Here is a 15,947-nt window from a genome sequence, read left to right as displayed (position 1 = left end):
TAGTAGCATTGTGCTCAACGAATGCTTTATTGAAATAATTGAAACAAAAAGATACAAATTACAAATATGCTAGTTAACAATGATCCGTACAAGTGGTCAGCACGAATGTCAGAAGGTCACTGTCTGTAGTCCCTTTCTTTTGGTAAGACCAATGTACTGAGGGTACAAAAGGGTCATAAAACTGACCGAGTTACCATATTTCAGGTAACTGTACGCATCTCCGATGCTGTGTGTATCGTCGTTATACTCCAACAAATAAATATGAATGTTTTGGGTATTTTATAATGCCATTATTCTGAATGTGATAATTTAATTTTAATTGAAAATCATAAACAGATGGTTACTGTAAATTAAATTTTGTTTGAGTGGCGTCGTATTATGTGATATAATAATGTAGATATATATATGTATACGTATATATAAGTTGAGTAGGAGAAATGGTAACATATATTACAATAATTAACGTGGTTGTTGGCAAGCACTTGTCACTAAATGTTATATCCGCAGGCGCATCAATCCACTGTAGCTTCAAAGTGCCAGCAGAGTCCCGAGAGTAGTTCTAGCATCATCAGCAGCTACCAGCTGAGAATAAAGCTTGTAATGTAGCTATATAAGCTCGCGTCTTTGTCTTTTGCTGTGTGATGGGTTATCTAGTTTGAGAAAGAGAGAGAGGGTGAGAGAGGAGAGGAGAGTTGGGGAGTTGAAGCTGATGTTAAGGTGTCTCTCTGAAAGTTAAACGGTATACGTTTTGTGTAAGGATGATAAAGGCACTTTCAGACCATTAATAACAGCACCTACTGAAAGCAAAGTAAAGCAGGAATATTCCTCTCTGCTCAGTGTTTAATGCAAAGTAAAGAAGGTTACTTTTATGTTATTTTTTTAACTTTAAACTGTAAGAGACAGTTGTATTTTAGATGCAAATGGTATTCTATCTGCATGAAAAACGTATGGAGCGCCGAAGAGAACAGTTTCAGCTGGTGTGGTTAACATTTATACGAAAGACATCGAGAAACTGCTATACTGCTACCGATCGTTCGATAATTCCGTAAAAAGCCTTGAAATATGCGGAACACAGTATGGAAGATAGTTGAGAAACTATGAGAGGAACGAATTCGTTATAGGATTTATTTTATTTAAAATTTTTTTTAACCATTTTCTCGTGTGCCAGAGTTTGTAAAAGCCGGGTAGCTGTTACAGAAACCTAGAGAACCATATTTAACGGTCGTCGTTAATGACTTGGGTTTCATCCCTGACCTATTTTTTTATTTAAAATCACACCACTTTTAAAGTATTTAACTTTTCGTCGTATAAATTTACCGAAATTCCACAGAGTTGAGTTTTCAAGTATAGCTCTTCAATAAAATATTCATCACTAGGTTTTTTCTTTCTGAAAATTATGTTTTTTTTTTATCTTTTTTCCTTTTTACAATCATTATCGCTGTAGCGAAAAGATTCAACTAGTTAGATATTGACCCACATCTAGCTAGGTAGCTGCCTACCTACCGAGATAAAAGTCACAGAAGATTTTTTCAATTTATTCTCTTTGAATTTTCCCGGAAAATACGCTTTTAAGTAACGGAAAGATTATAGAATACACAAGACACGCAGCGGGAATAATATATTTTACAACGAACGAGAAAGAGTACAAAGTGTAAATTTTCGTTTGAGATACGACCGTGAACAGTTAAAGCAGATTTAAACTAAGGCGAAGATTTGTCTCGAAATAATTGTGTCGCCTTAATGTAGATATTTTAAACGCTTTGAAACCGTCCGATACGCGTGCCAAAACAATTTTTGACTCTAGTCGAAGAAAAGGCAAAAAAAATAAAGGAAAAATAGTTAAAAGAACATAATACATTTCCTGGAGAGAAAGTGTGACTCTGTAGATGAAGGCAGTGTCCATCTTTTATTGTCATTACCTCCTGACCTAGTGATGTTATTTTTCGGGTTCCTCTGATTAGGCCAAAGATTAGTGACGGTTGTCAGTTGGATATTTACAAACGGGCTGCAAATACGATGGAATTCCTGGTCGTTCTCGGTACATTAAGCGGACCAAGTCCAGCAGACTATGAAGCGTGCCAGTGGGTCAAGGGAAGTTAAGGCGGAGCAGCATATATCCTGGACTCATGCTGAGAGAATCGAGATAACATGGGAGGTCCACAAGAGGTCTTACAGGTATCATTATATTCTCAAAGCCGGTAACTCAATGAAGAGACTTGCTCTTTTTTTTTTCTCCCTTTTTGTTGCATTTTTTTATGCTCTTATCCTTCTTTGCTTCAACTGTGTCCCAAACAATCAAACTTTTTTTCCGGCCTCACGGATCGCGCAGAGGCTCAAGTTGACCCTCGGGGACCCGTGGAACTTTACTCTCTCGGCGTATATATACTGTTTCAAGAATAAAAAAAAACTAAGGAAAAAGCTAGCGAGAAACATGCAATTCTGCCGGAAGAAACGTCCTAGTTGTCGTATAGTCTTTGGGTTCATTCTCTTTTCTCTTTCTCTCCCCTCTCTCTCACTCTCCTGTTCGCATGCCAGCAGTTGGTACCCCCCGTGTTACTTGCCAACCGCACGAAAGTACCCGAGTGCGACGAAACTCTGCAAAATTTATGGCTTCGTCGGGATTTACTTAGCTATATAGAGACCAAGGACACGTGGTGGTCGGTACAGCCACATTTAAGTAGTGTCCCGGTAGCCCAGGGTTGCTGGAACAGATATAGGTATGTACCAAGAGGAAACAACAAGAAGACTGCCAGTAGTCCGTTGGTACGGTCGAACCCGCGGGTTTTTGTCCTCTCACAGCTATTAGGTCATATTCGGTATCCAGTAGACATGAAAAGCCGTGAGCATAAAGCTTCCCAGTAGGAAACCCAAGAGTCTACTTTAGAGTTATATTTATGAGGGGATTAAATTAGGTAAGAATAATTTATTACTCATCAAACAAAGCCATTGCCGCCAGCTACGTTTACAATTACTCCGAGTATACACCTTTAATAATAATGATAACGTGAAATAAGAGAGATGCAGAGAACCACTGAATAAATACTACTCGTATTTTGTATATATAATATATATATATACATGCAAACTGTTGGTTAACTGACCACAGGAATACAATGCCTCGAGGCATTTTTAACAGCTATTTCGATTTTCAACGTATCATATTTTGCGGATTGTGAATTTACATTTGCACTTGTAGCATGTAAATATTACATGGTTAGTTTGGAGTTTGCTGATGATATGAACCTATATAGTGATGTTCGCCACCCCTGAAGACGCCGGAGGCGATTTAACCGGCAGGATAATACTCTACCCCCTTTTCCCCCTTAATATTAACGCATACTTTAAAGCCGATATAGATTATGTAATAGACACTCGTCTACTTGATTAAATTTCATCCCTACAGCCATGCGCTATTTTACGTCATCTTTAATTTATTGAGCTTTAAATTTATTAGATTATTACTTAAATAATGTAAATTAAATGTCTGCCCGATTTAACTCTATCAATTTTGACAATTAGAACGCGTTAAAAATTAAATGGATTCGATTTTAAAGGAAATAAATTAATACCCTTACAGTTAACCTGAATAATAATATGCAGACACTTTCGAAAATTTAAGTTTGAACAAACCTAAATATTTCCGAGAGCTCGATCGTTGTGTTTTATTTTGTGGAGATTGTACCACTACTGTAATGCCATTTTAGAATTGTTAATTCAGGAGGTAGCCTTAATGAAATCCCACTTGACCCTTGTTTACTTTCTTAAAACTACGACTATCTAGATGAAACAACTCTTTCTTTTATTATTTTATTCTTTATGTTTAACCCACGAGGTTAAGAGAGTCAAGAGAGAAAATAGTTGCCGAGTATAGAGATTTCATCAGCTCTTCTTCATCTCTGACTCCTCCTGACGAGATGTGGCAAACATGTAAGTACGTGGAATTATACTTTGCACGCTCGCAGTTCATCTTACATTTTATTTTTTTTTTTTTTAACCAGCTCTTGGCACACAAAATAACTGTCTACGTAAAAATGTAGTTAATAAAATGCTTTTTTGCGGAAACTAAAAACCCTAGAGTCAATTAGGCTGTGAAAACATTTTTGTTCATGTTAGCAAAACTTTTCGTCTATAGCGAGTTATTGAATTGGATTGAAATTGAAAAAAGTAATATGTAACGTGTATTAGAGTGGCAACAAAAACCGATAATACATGAAAAATAAATGGTTTTAAAATTCAACACTAAAATATGAATTTTAAAAGATTGCTGGAAATTTCTGAAATTTTTTGGGTACAATATTTTGGATATTTGCGAGTGTCGTCGCAATAAAAGTACTAATGAAAAAAAGGCCATTCGGCACACGGAAAAAAAAAATAGGCGCTGCAAGAGGATGCTGTCCTGTTGCTGTAACAGGATTTTGTCCTGTTGCAGCGCCTATTTTTTTTCCGTGCATTCGAAAAGGAAATAGATTTCTTACTTCAATCAAACCGTTAGTTATTTATGAAAAAAGCCGAAAAAGTAGGATTTTTCGTTTCTTTTTGGAATTTCAATTGTCCTCCATTTCTAAACTAGTTGGTCGATTTTGCTCATCTTCGAACTTAACCGTGATAATTGTTCATAGAGTAAGTGTGCTAAGTTTCATTACGATCCGTTAAAAATTGTGGCCGCTATCGTCGCAACATGTCGCGTTATATTACATACATATATAAACATTTGAACCAATGATATTTTTAGAACCTACTCAATGAATTATGATAGATTATGGCAAAATTCTTTGAAAATTCCACCATGAAGACAAATTCAAAAGATAGATTTCTATTAAATCTACTAAAAATTATTACTGATCCAAAAAGATTTATTTTCAAATTGAAATACCTCTGAACTAAAATATGACCGTGACAATGTATTTTATGCAAAACATCTTCTTTTGTCTCGTATTCTAGATTTGTTGATAATCATGTAAACTGATAACAAAAAAAAAATCTCAAGCATTAATTTTTAAAAGTCACTAGAAAACATACAAAGAATTATACCCAGAAAATTTCAAAACTTTCTAATGACTTTCAAAATTTCATATTTTCAGATGGAATTTTCAGATGATTTCTTTTTTGCTTGTTATGGAATTTCTGGTAACAATAAAAGGAATTTGAGAAAAATAAAAATTTTATCTTAAATATTTTCGATTTAAAAAATTATTTAGCTGAAATGCGTAAAACTGAAAACTTATACGAAATTAAGAAAAAACAATTAGTGTTTTTTTTTTGAGCCACCCTAGTATGCATACTTATTAAAGAATAAAAATTCGATCTGACGACATCATAAGAAATACGTCTGCGATAAACTCGTTTAAACTACATCCCCTAGCCATTTTTGGTAGCTATTTCCTAGAGGGATTCAGGTACAGCCCGAAACGGTAGAGTATACAAGTAAAGACGCATAGCAGGCGAATATAACTTTGAAATTCGAAAAGGGATTCGATCTCTTACCCCCAAGTGTATACCTACACTATGTTATAGTTGTCCCAAGAAATGAAGATCCCAGTTTCTACCTTAGAGAATAAGGTTTTATGTTTACCTAGCTGGTCTCAATAATGTCGTTAAAATCATTCCATCCATCCGTGCGCGGAGGCCCCTTTGAAAATATTAGTTTTCCTATTTTTTTTATTTGAATTTTTTTTGAGAAACACCAGCTGACCTATCTTTACCTTTCTATGCATCGAAACCAGAGCTGAGTCTCGTTCAATTAGAAGCCAACTTACCGGAACTCAAGAAACAGGCTCAGTGTACCAAACTCAGTCAACGACGAAATTGGATGAAAAAAAATATATATACCCACCATTAAAAAGTTCTTAGGTAAATATTTTAATAACGAGTGTATATAAACTTTGTGCATTTCTTGATATACTCGTTTTTATTTTTTGTTTTTTTGTTATTCAAATACCGGAAAAATAATTTGAGATACGTATTAAAAATATTTAGAAAAATAAAAGGTTTTTTATTGACGAGTTTTAGGTTTCCAGAAGCTAATTAGAATCATTAAGTAATTCCCCCATACAAAACAAAGAACCGGCCCATTACTGGGTTATGAATGGCTGCCAATTTTTAAGCATCGGCCGAAGATCGGCTAAATATCGGATGATAACGGTATGCCAAGCATGGCAGTCACAAGCATTGGCCAATCGCGGCAATCAATCATCGGCCAAAGCTTGGTATCAAGAGCAGTCGATCAAACCGTTGGCCAACGAACGGCGGTTAATTGTACGCCGTTTTTATAAGCAAAAAGACGGCTGCCAATGATTCACCATGCACGGGCCAGTATAGTTAGCCATTAATTGGCCAATCATTGCAAACCAGGCATCGGCCGATCTATGGGAAATTTTTGAAGCTCGGCGACTTTGTACGGGTTGTTAAATGAATTGATGCACAGAAAAAAAATAATTTTTTGGCTTAAAAAATTATTTCTTGCTCTAAGAAATGATTTGTTTTCAATTCATGATACGAAAAATTTCTTGAGGAAAGTAAAAATTTTTTTGGGACAAATGAAAACTTCTTGCACTAAGAAATCCTTTATATCTGTCTAGTATAAACACTTCGGATTTGAGGATTTTAATTAAATGAAACCAAAAATACGTTCCCAATAAAATTATTCTTGACGTTCGTTACATAAATAATTTAAAATTAAATCGTTTTACAAATTTATACCAGCCAGAATTATAATTTGACAAACTGACCGAATATTGGCAAGCTTCAGAATTCAGTTAAAATTAATTCATCGACTCACAATTAATTCATCGACTCATAACGTTTCTCTATATATTATGTATCAAGTTTTACAATATTAGAATAGTAAACGAATAATTCTGACAGAGCTGGAAACTTTGTAAGATTTTTATTTTATTGAAGTTACTTTAAAAGTGAAATGGGTCAAAAAGCTATTGAAAATTTATCGTTCAAAATCTATACTGATATCTGAGTTACATATAAATGAAACAATGCTGAGTAAATAAATAACGACGTTATATATTAGTTTTTAAAATAAAAAAAAAGTTTCATGAAAGTCATAAGTTACTGGGGATGTTGACTTATATTTTTCTCATGGGTCGATCAGAGTAAAGCAGAGAGTAGAGTTTGAGTTCTAATAATTGTGTTTTCATGAAGCGAAACGCGGCCCCAGATTCTTTTCTCTCATTCGATTGCTACAAAAAAGAACTTTGAGGATTGAGTAAACACAAGATGAGCAAATACCAGCCAGCCATTTTATGATCCTTACCAATTGGTCTCTACCACTTTATATATATATATATAAAGATATATATACATACAGTTATTTGCAGTGCGCTCGCGACTTTATTATTGATTCCCCCTGCCACTAGTTTCGACTGTATTTATTTATATATTATATATACATTGAAAACATTGCGATTTGTGAAACCGTACATGCCGATATAAACTAAAATATATAACACGCCTTTATATAAAAACAACGATACATAATGCGGGAGTTATATCGCGAATAAACGAAGAGTTATGTATAAAAAAAACTGCAACAAAATGAAGAAAGAAAATGTGAAGTATAAAAAGTATAAAAATAAAACATAATGCAAACAATATATCCAATAACTGTCATTTCACCGACGACAAATCGAAGCTGCTGTATATTTATATATTTATATGCATACACAAATAGCAAAACGAATTTATTTAAAAGCCTTAGCAATGCAATTCTTCTCAGGTGACGTATAATTTCAACGCGGATCGAATTCCTTCCGTCCTCTCTTCTACAACTCCCACATGAACGAGACGAGGTTCGAAATACCCTCTACTGACGTACAATCACGATCCGCGGTATAATAAAAGGCTCGAGGAATAAAAAAAACTCGAAATAAATAAAAAACAAACCCAAACAGCAGCTAAAATAAAAAAATAACCGGGACGAAAAAAACAAAAAAAAAACAAAAAGGATATAAAAATAATGTCGGTGTTCCCACAATCACTATTTTCGCTCTCTTTCCTCTATCCAGCTTCTCTTTAAACATACATACTTTCTGATTTCCGGTCGGTGACGATGAATCGCGACAGCACAAAGATCTGAGCCTTTGGTTGGATATACAGTCAGAGTTTCTTATTCTCCGTTCAACCCAATGATTTTTCGTCATTCACCGACTGGAGTCCTCTCCCTGTACTCAGCTTTGCTGCTCTGTTTGTCCACCACAAGTATATATAGATGTATATAAAACCAATGTATAAGGATAAAGTAGACAAGTAGTGAATCCTCAGCAAAGAAAACCCTCAGAGCTCAACAAAAATAAAAAGTAAAGAAGACCTAAAAGATGTCTCAGTGACAGTGTCTGGTTGACAGTTGAACTCATCGATTCAACACGGATTTTTAGTCTGTTGAAATGTCTACTACTACTCTACTTCGTATACGCACATTTATATACATTTATCTATATGGGGGAATACCCCATAGGAGATTATACGGACAACGCACTTTCAAGCGCAAAATAAACACGAAATTACTTTGTACAGCACTCTCGTGTGAATTGTCCCCAGTTTAAGGCTAAGATCCTGAACAAACACGTCAGGCAGATTTTTTTTTATAAATTTTTTTCCGATGTAGATACAGATATATATATTTAACAGTGTCTCACTAACAAACAGAGTGGGGTTGTCTATCCCCTGAAGGTAAAAAAAGAGGACGGCGCCTGTCGCTCGCGACGACAGCGTGACGTGGCGCGTTTCATCCAAGCTGAGCAAATAGACTAAGCTGCTCTGTATATCTCTACTCTAGGTAGATATTAGTAGTACATATATTATAGTATGTATATGTATGCTGTGGGGATACGTCAAACTAACGATTGTGTCCAACTCATTGTAAGCGGGCCGCGAGTACATTAATATCTCATTTAGGTTGTGAGCCAGATTCTCTATGGCATAACATTTTACCCTCCACCAGTCTGTCAGATCTTGAACAAGACCTGACCCCGTGGTAGTGCAGGTCATAGTTAGTCTGTAATTTCTCTGACAGGTGATAAAAAGAGGCTGAATAGTCGGAAAATTTTTCAAGTACTTGTTTTTAATGCACAACCCATACAAAGTCGCCGAGCTTCGAAATTTTCCCATAGACCCATACGAAATATATACACACACATATTTATATATATGTTGCATATATGCGGCATATTTCAGATTTGCCCGGATATTTCCGGATTAGGGTGATTCAAAAAGCAAACAAATTTTTTTTTTTTCCAAACAGGTTCAAAAGTTTCGTTTAGATAAAAAAAGACGCCTGTGAAATTAGAGCTCTTAATATTAATATTAACATTGTCCGCATTGCACTTTTCTATTTCCCATAAGAATAACATGGGAAAAATTTTTTTTACGTCTTCTGATTTTTATGAGTAGCTAACGATGGGTCATAGGAATAATTGCTAGGCATATTTTTGTAGGAAATTGAATGCTCTACAAAAAAAGATTTTTATCATTTTTTGAAGAATCTATTTGTTCAAAAGTTATTTAAGGTTGAAGTCGAATTCATATTAAATTTTGAGATTTTCTTACTTTTCCGGCGAAACTATCAGACCTATTACAAAATATCATTGGACTTTTTTTGTAGACAATTTTATTCCCTAGAAGTTTTTCTAATAAAGTTTTTTCAAATTCCGCATTGTTTTCTAGTTATTTTTATTTTAATGTCAAGCTCTTAAAATCGATCAGAAGACTATTTTTTTTATGAGCATGACATTCACGACCTAGTCATGGGCCGTTTCTTTTTTTTGTATGGGAACTACACTGTAAAAAATTTGGGTGTAAAAATGGCCCTCGACTTTACAAGGCCGAGTCCAAAATTTTTTTACAGTGTACGCGAATGTTGTCGATATTAATTAAGTTTTTGTATCTGCATTTATTCCTAGTAGATTTTTTTTTTATCGACCACTGCTGCATCTTTAAAGTACATCTCAATAGCCTGTCAACTTAACGATTATCTAATTTACTATTGTAGTCAACGAGTTTCTCTCATACAATTCACGAGATAATTATTCTGAAATAAGTTTACGAGTCTCTTATTCTATTTACTTTTTCTCTACCGTCTCTTTCTCGTTCGCTCACCGGGCCATTGATTACGGTTTCGAAAGCAAACCTCCATTCTATTCAATACGAATAAGGGATCATCTCGTTGCTTCTTGCTCAGACTTACCCCTATTTTATCTCTACAGTATTAAATATATATGAGATTAATCTGTACTCACATATATCTGTATCTTTTATGTATGTAGTTGATACTCTTCCTCTAATTGCCAGAATCCTTTTGAAGGGAATCGAAAAATCAATTGATCCTATTTGAACAAGTTTTAGCTGACGAATCGTCGCCAACTAACTTTGAGCGAGTGAATGGAGCCTTCTGCTGCTGCTGCTGCTGCTACTGCTGCAAGTAAAAGAGAATGCATTAGGAAAGAAATGACGAAAGTAAATAAAAAATAAAAAAATTTAAGTAGAGTAAAAAAATATAAGTATAAAGGACAAAGCAAAGGAGAATAAAAAAATACTGAGACAAAATCGGATAGCTGGAAGCGTTTCATGACAAAAGAATCTATTATAAGTATATACGAAGAATGACAATCGTATATAAATCGCATTGATTCACAAACAAAAATAGCTGCGAATTTATTACAACCAATGATTGTCATTGTTTTTTTATTGTGGGTAAACAAAAAGTTGTATTATTGTGGGTATGGGAGTTGTTTTGTAAACGAAGTATATTAAGCCAAGTGGATAAATCACCGAGTGTGCATTGAAGTTGAGTATAAAGATGTGTCTTCGTACTTGGAAGATATCTGGTTTAGTGTACGAGCCAACCGTTTTATAGAAAAGAAGTAAAGAGACGATCGAGTCAGAAGAAAGAGGAAAGAAGGCAAGGTGGTACCTCTTGAACGGTTTAAGTCTATATCACCGGATAGAAGACTATACAAGAAACCCCTTAGGGACTTTTTCGAGTGCTAACGTTTGGTACAAAGTATCGAGAGCGACGAGTCGTGCGATAAGCACTTTCGCTAACTTACGTATTTTTTTTTCACCCTCGAGCGTTATTTTTTTATTAAAATATGGATCGAGTTTTTTCATAAAATGTCTATTTTGTTCTACGAAACTGAGTGATACATATTGTTAAACTTTTTTCGAATAAATTGATTTTTTATAAAATGTACTTTGTAATGCATGTTTAGTAAGGTGAGCCAAAAAAACCAACCTATCGAATTTATGTCTTAAAAAGGACCTATATATCGAGAAAAAAATTCTCCCATTGGGCAAAATTTTTACCTCAATTTTAAAATGTGTCGGTAGCCATTTGAAATTTCCCATTTAAATAACATGCAAAAAATTTTTTTTTATTTAAAATGTTATAACTTTTGAACCGTGTGAGATAAAAATTCGGCTCTAGAATATTCATGTAGGGCATTAAATTTCTTTAAAAAAAGTCCTGGGAGTCGAATTTGTAAACTTGATATTTCGTATACTAACAGGCCATCAAAGTCTAGAGTAAACAGAATCATACAAATTTAAGGCTTTATTATTAAAAATATCAATACTACGAGAAAATTTGTTCTACATGTAGTGCAATGAAATCACCAACAATATCCACGTTGTAACAAATAATATTTTGTTATCGATCACAATAAAAGAAAAGTATTTGAAAAATCCAAATAAAGACTTAAATTTGTATGATTCTGTTTACTCTAGACTTTGATGGCCTGTGAGTATACGAAATATCAAGTTTACAAATTCGACTCCCAGGACTTATTTTAAAGAAATTTAATGCCTTACATGAATATTCTAGAGCCGAGTTTTTGTCTCACTTTGTTCAAAAGTTATAATATTTTGAATCAAAAAAAAATTTTTTGCATGTTATTTAATTGGGGAATTTCAAATGGCTACCGACACCTTTTAAAATTGAGCTAAAAATTTTGCCCTGTGGGAGAATTTTTTTCTCGATATATAAGTCCCTTTTAAGACCTAAATTCAATAGGTTAATTTTTTTGGCTCACCCTAATGTTTAGGTCTGGTGTCTTTCCCATTTTTTATTTCATGTTTTAACTAAAATTTTGAGTTAAATTTTTTTTTTTTTGCTTACTTTAATTTAACCGGCGGTTTATCCGTGTTTTTGTTGTTGCTTTTATTGCGTACTCTATTTCAATTACTGTCTGGGTGTGTATAAAAAAATAGTTTTTTCCTTTTATTATTCATGGTGTATCTTTTGTATAAATATATTCAAGGGCCGGGAATTCAGACAACAATTCAGGCTGCGTGTCTGTAATTGGCGGAAGATCCACGAGTTGGTCTCTGTCCGGGCGTTTTCGTGTGCGATGGCATACGTGCGAATGTCGAGGACAGGCACACAACAACACCAGAATGTTGCGTCTCTGAGAGAAAAGAAATACTGTCGGAGAGAAGTATTATATAGATGCATACACATACAGACGAGTTTAAGCAAGAGAATGTCGAAATGTAGAATGAAAAGAAGATGAAGACGGGGTAGAATAAAAATAAGTGTAGCAGAGTAAGAAAAATACGAAGCAGCATTGAAATAAATAAAAGAGCTAAGAGAAAAAGAGTTTAAATAAAAGAAAGAAAGAAGAAAGTGGTTCTCTTTAACGTTGTATCATGAAATAGTAGTGAGAGAAACAGAAGGGTGAAAAGAAACTGCAGCAGCAGAGGCGCGAATTTAGAGCCTCGGGTGTCTCAGCCGATTGTAGAGCTGAGTCCTCGAATGCTCGATGTGAATATAAGACCAGAGGGAATATAACGACCGAAGGACACGAGCTGAGGACTGGAGAACCAGAAGCGATGGCGGCGGCAATCATGCTGAGTAGATGTATCAGGGTATAAAATGGTGTCGACCAGAGTATGGGCTGGTGCATGTCCCGGCATCGATATATCGAGTAGGCTGGTATTGCTGCTGCTGCTGCTGCTGGATAAAATGCGTTGGCGCGAATGGCATGAGAGGCGCCGCTTTCGCGCTCTATATACTCGGCTCTTGTGCTCTTGGAGTTGCTGAGCTGAACTGGTGCATCAGAGACAAGAGTGTGGAGTGTTGAGTCTAGATATATGTATGTAACATATATATGTATGTATGTACGTTGGAAAATAAGAGGAGCAGTGACACGGACAGATTCAGTGCATACCGTCGATTGTTTCTCTGCTGAGAATACAATGGATGATCCAGCTCGCTAAGGACAGCCATGTCTCTGTCTTATTTAAACTCCGTATTCACTAGCACTTGAACGACGACTTGAACAGCCAAGGCTCCGGGGACAAGACAACCAGACGACGTTGAGGATGAGAGCACCAGTATCCTCTTTGTCGTTACACCGGTGAATTAACCAATGTGTTGGTTGATCTTACTGGAAACTGGAACGGTGCGTTCTCTTTCTCATGTCTACTATCTCTGGCCCGGCATTAACATTTACCCGCGGGTATTTCTGCCGAGAGTGTCAAGTCACGCTGGCATTGTCGTGTGTGTAATAAAGAAGAGAGACGTACGGGAAACCTGCCGCAGAAAGGAGTTTCTGGTGTGAAACCCGAGTGTACAGGTGGCATCAGGAATTCTAACCGATAATGCTCAAGTTAAGCGGTTGCTATTCTCAACAACTACAGCGTTGGCCTCTATACTCATGTAACTCGCACTTGGCTCACTTGCTCACACGAGTGTACGGTTTGTCTCAAAGGATCGTGGCAAAGTGCGAAATCCCGTAGATAGTTCTCGCGAATCTTGTGGGAGATAAAACAAAGACTCGAGAACAATCTTCACATACACTCTCTGCGAATACTCCTGAAAAAGACGATTGAAACACTATGCACAGAGTGTTTGTTGTATTTTATAGGGGGATATAAGTTTCGCGCATTATGGAAATTGACAGAAATACATAAACTTCATTTTATTTAGTTTTTTTTATTGAATCGTATTTTTTAAATAGTTAATTTTTTATCGCGTCTTTGTTTATTTTTTTGTATGGCCGAAAAAAAAAGGAGTAAGATGAGATCGTTTTCCGCTGTCGAGCTCCGTGCGACACAAGATCGACCGTGACCTTTTCCCAGAGGAATAGGGAGATGGCGAACGATTTAAAAATAAAAAAAATCATGAGTGAGTAAGAGAAAGAGAGAGAGGAAACAAGAGAATATATATATACATATAATTTGATGCGAGAGGTACAGAACTTATTCCCATCTCGATGAATTCGCATCCTCTACCGGGACGCGCAAGTGACACCGACCAGATTTGGCAGTCACACCATTTGACAGCAGCTAGATTGCCTCTCGCCGGCAGACGAACCGCAAAAAGTTATGAATACCGGTTTGGGTTCTCGGTTCCATTGATGGAGAGGAGCGCCACAAGCAAGATACAAGCCCTCGACGACTAAAGAAATAATAAAAAAGAAAAATAGATCTTCCGATGAGTAAAATAAAACGATTTAAAAAAATATAGGCGGTGGTACACTTCATCAGTGAGCGTGAGTGTGTGAGTCCGTTTACGATGAGAAGTAGCCACGCATAGAGCTCAATAGTCGCCTGTGTATGTACTTTGAGGTAGCAGTAGCACAGGAAGTTCGACAGACCTGCTGTTGTTAAATACATAGAGGCATGTGCACCATAGGTTGACAATATGTTCTCCTCTGTAAAAGCTTGAGTGGGTCCTGATTGTCCCCAAAGTCCCCTCGGTCTCCTTTATTTGTGACAACGAGATCCTCAAAATAAGGACCCGCCTTTTGCCCGCAGAAGGCCCTTCTGTGGATTTCATTCCTTTCATTCTTTTTCTCTAGTCTACTGTGTATGTAGACTACATATCGTTGTACCACGTGCTGGCTTCAAGTATGAGAGGGAAGAAACACATGATCTAGAGCTATGTATGCAAGATAGTAACATCCAAGTATATGTAGACCGAGAGAATAAACACCCGAGGAAATAGGTAGGTACAGACATGTCACCAGCGATATGTACACTCTATGCGTCTCTAAACTTCTTCTTCTTCTTCATCTTCGTCCTATTTTTTCTCTGTCGTTATTCCGAATTATTGTTATTATTATTATAGCTATAGCTATAGCTAGCTAGCACTACTGCTGATGTATACCCGGCTGGCTGGCACACAATGTGATGTACACACACCACGCCTTCGTACTCTGGGGTAAGCGCAGATGTGGATGAGATAGTCTTCTACAAGAAAACCTCAAGTAAGGACCAACACAGTGGGACACAATGCGGACAGGATGATGCGTGATGTGGTTGCGATAAGGAGATTCACTCCTCAGTACTCATCTTTTCCCTTGACGTGTATACCTATTTTTTTTTTTTTTTATTTATTTAGTTTCTCGTCTTTTTTTTTCTTTCCTCACATTTTTACTTCCTACTCTACTCAGCGCGACGCAAGAAATATGAGTCGAGTGTTATCACGAGAAAATGCGTTTCAAAAACTCTAAAACTGTCACTAGAGATAAAGCGATAGCTAAAAAATAAAAATGTTTATTTATTGAATATATTATTCATCCGACGGTGAACGAGTGATGTATCTGCATTCATCAGAATATTTTGATAGCAAAAAAAAAAATCTAAATAAATTGACTTTTTCCAGATTTATACTGAAGCTAAATATTTATCGTGATATTTATTTAATACGCACGCCGCACACTTGGCGCCAGAGAATACAAGTCATTTTTATTTGTCTATCCTTTTTCATAGAAGGGTTTTGTTTATAAATAAAGGACACGTGACTCGGTGACTTGGTGGTTATGAGCATGGGTGCAAGCCTGTCCGGTTGATATTAAACGTTATTCTGTGGGACCGCTGCTCTCCTGAGAAGAGAAAATATATCTGTTTTAGATCCAGAGATGAAATTCAAACACGTAGGGCTTCCAAAAGTGCACGCACGAGCACAGGACGCGGGGATGATGCGTCCTCATGGG

General features: G+C 36.0%; 1 protein-coding gene and 1 long non-coding RNA gene across 15 annotated transcripts in view; one reads left to right on the top strand and one right to left on the bottom strand.

Moving 5' to 3' along the window:
* Positions 1-15,947, bottom strand: part of LOC130666667 (uncharacterized) — a 215,993-nt gene that overhangs the window by 89,140 nt on the left and 110,906 nt on the right. For all 5 annotated transcript variants that reach the window (XR_008989724.1, XR_008989723.1, XR_008989722.1 and 2 more), the window contains exon 4: positions 10,248-10,423. This is a non-coding gene — a long non-coding RNA (uncharacterized LOC130666667). The remainder of the gene's footprint in view (positions 1-10,247; positions 10,424-15,947) is intronic.
* LOC130666665 (uncharacterized) overlaps positions 1-15,947 on the top strand; it is a 218,262-nt gene that overhangs the window by 151,677 nt on the left and 50,638 nt on the right. The gene's annotated exons all lie outside the window — the stretch shown is intronic.

This window comes from Microplitis mediator, chromosome 4, assembly GCF_029852145.1.
Source record: "Microplitis mediator isolate UGA2020A chromosome 4, iyMicMedi2.1, whole genome shotgun sequence".
Lineage (NCBI taxonomy): Eukaryota > Metazoa > Arthropoda > Insecta > Hymenoptera > Braconidae > Microplitis > Microplitis mediator.
Note: the sequence above shows the minus strand (reverse complement) of the source record. Positions and strands in the feature narration are given on the sequence as shown.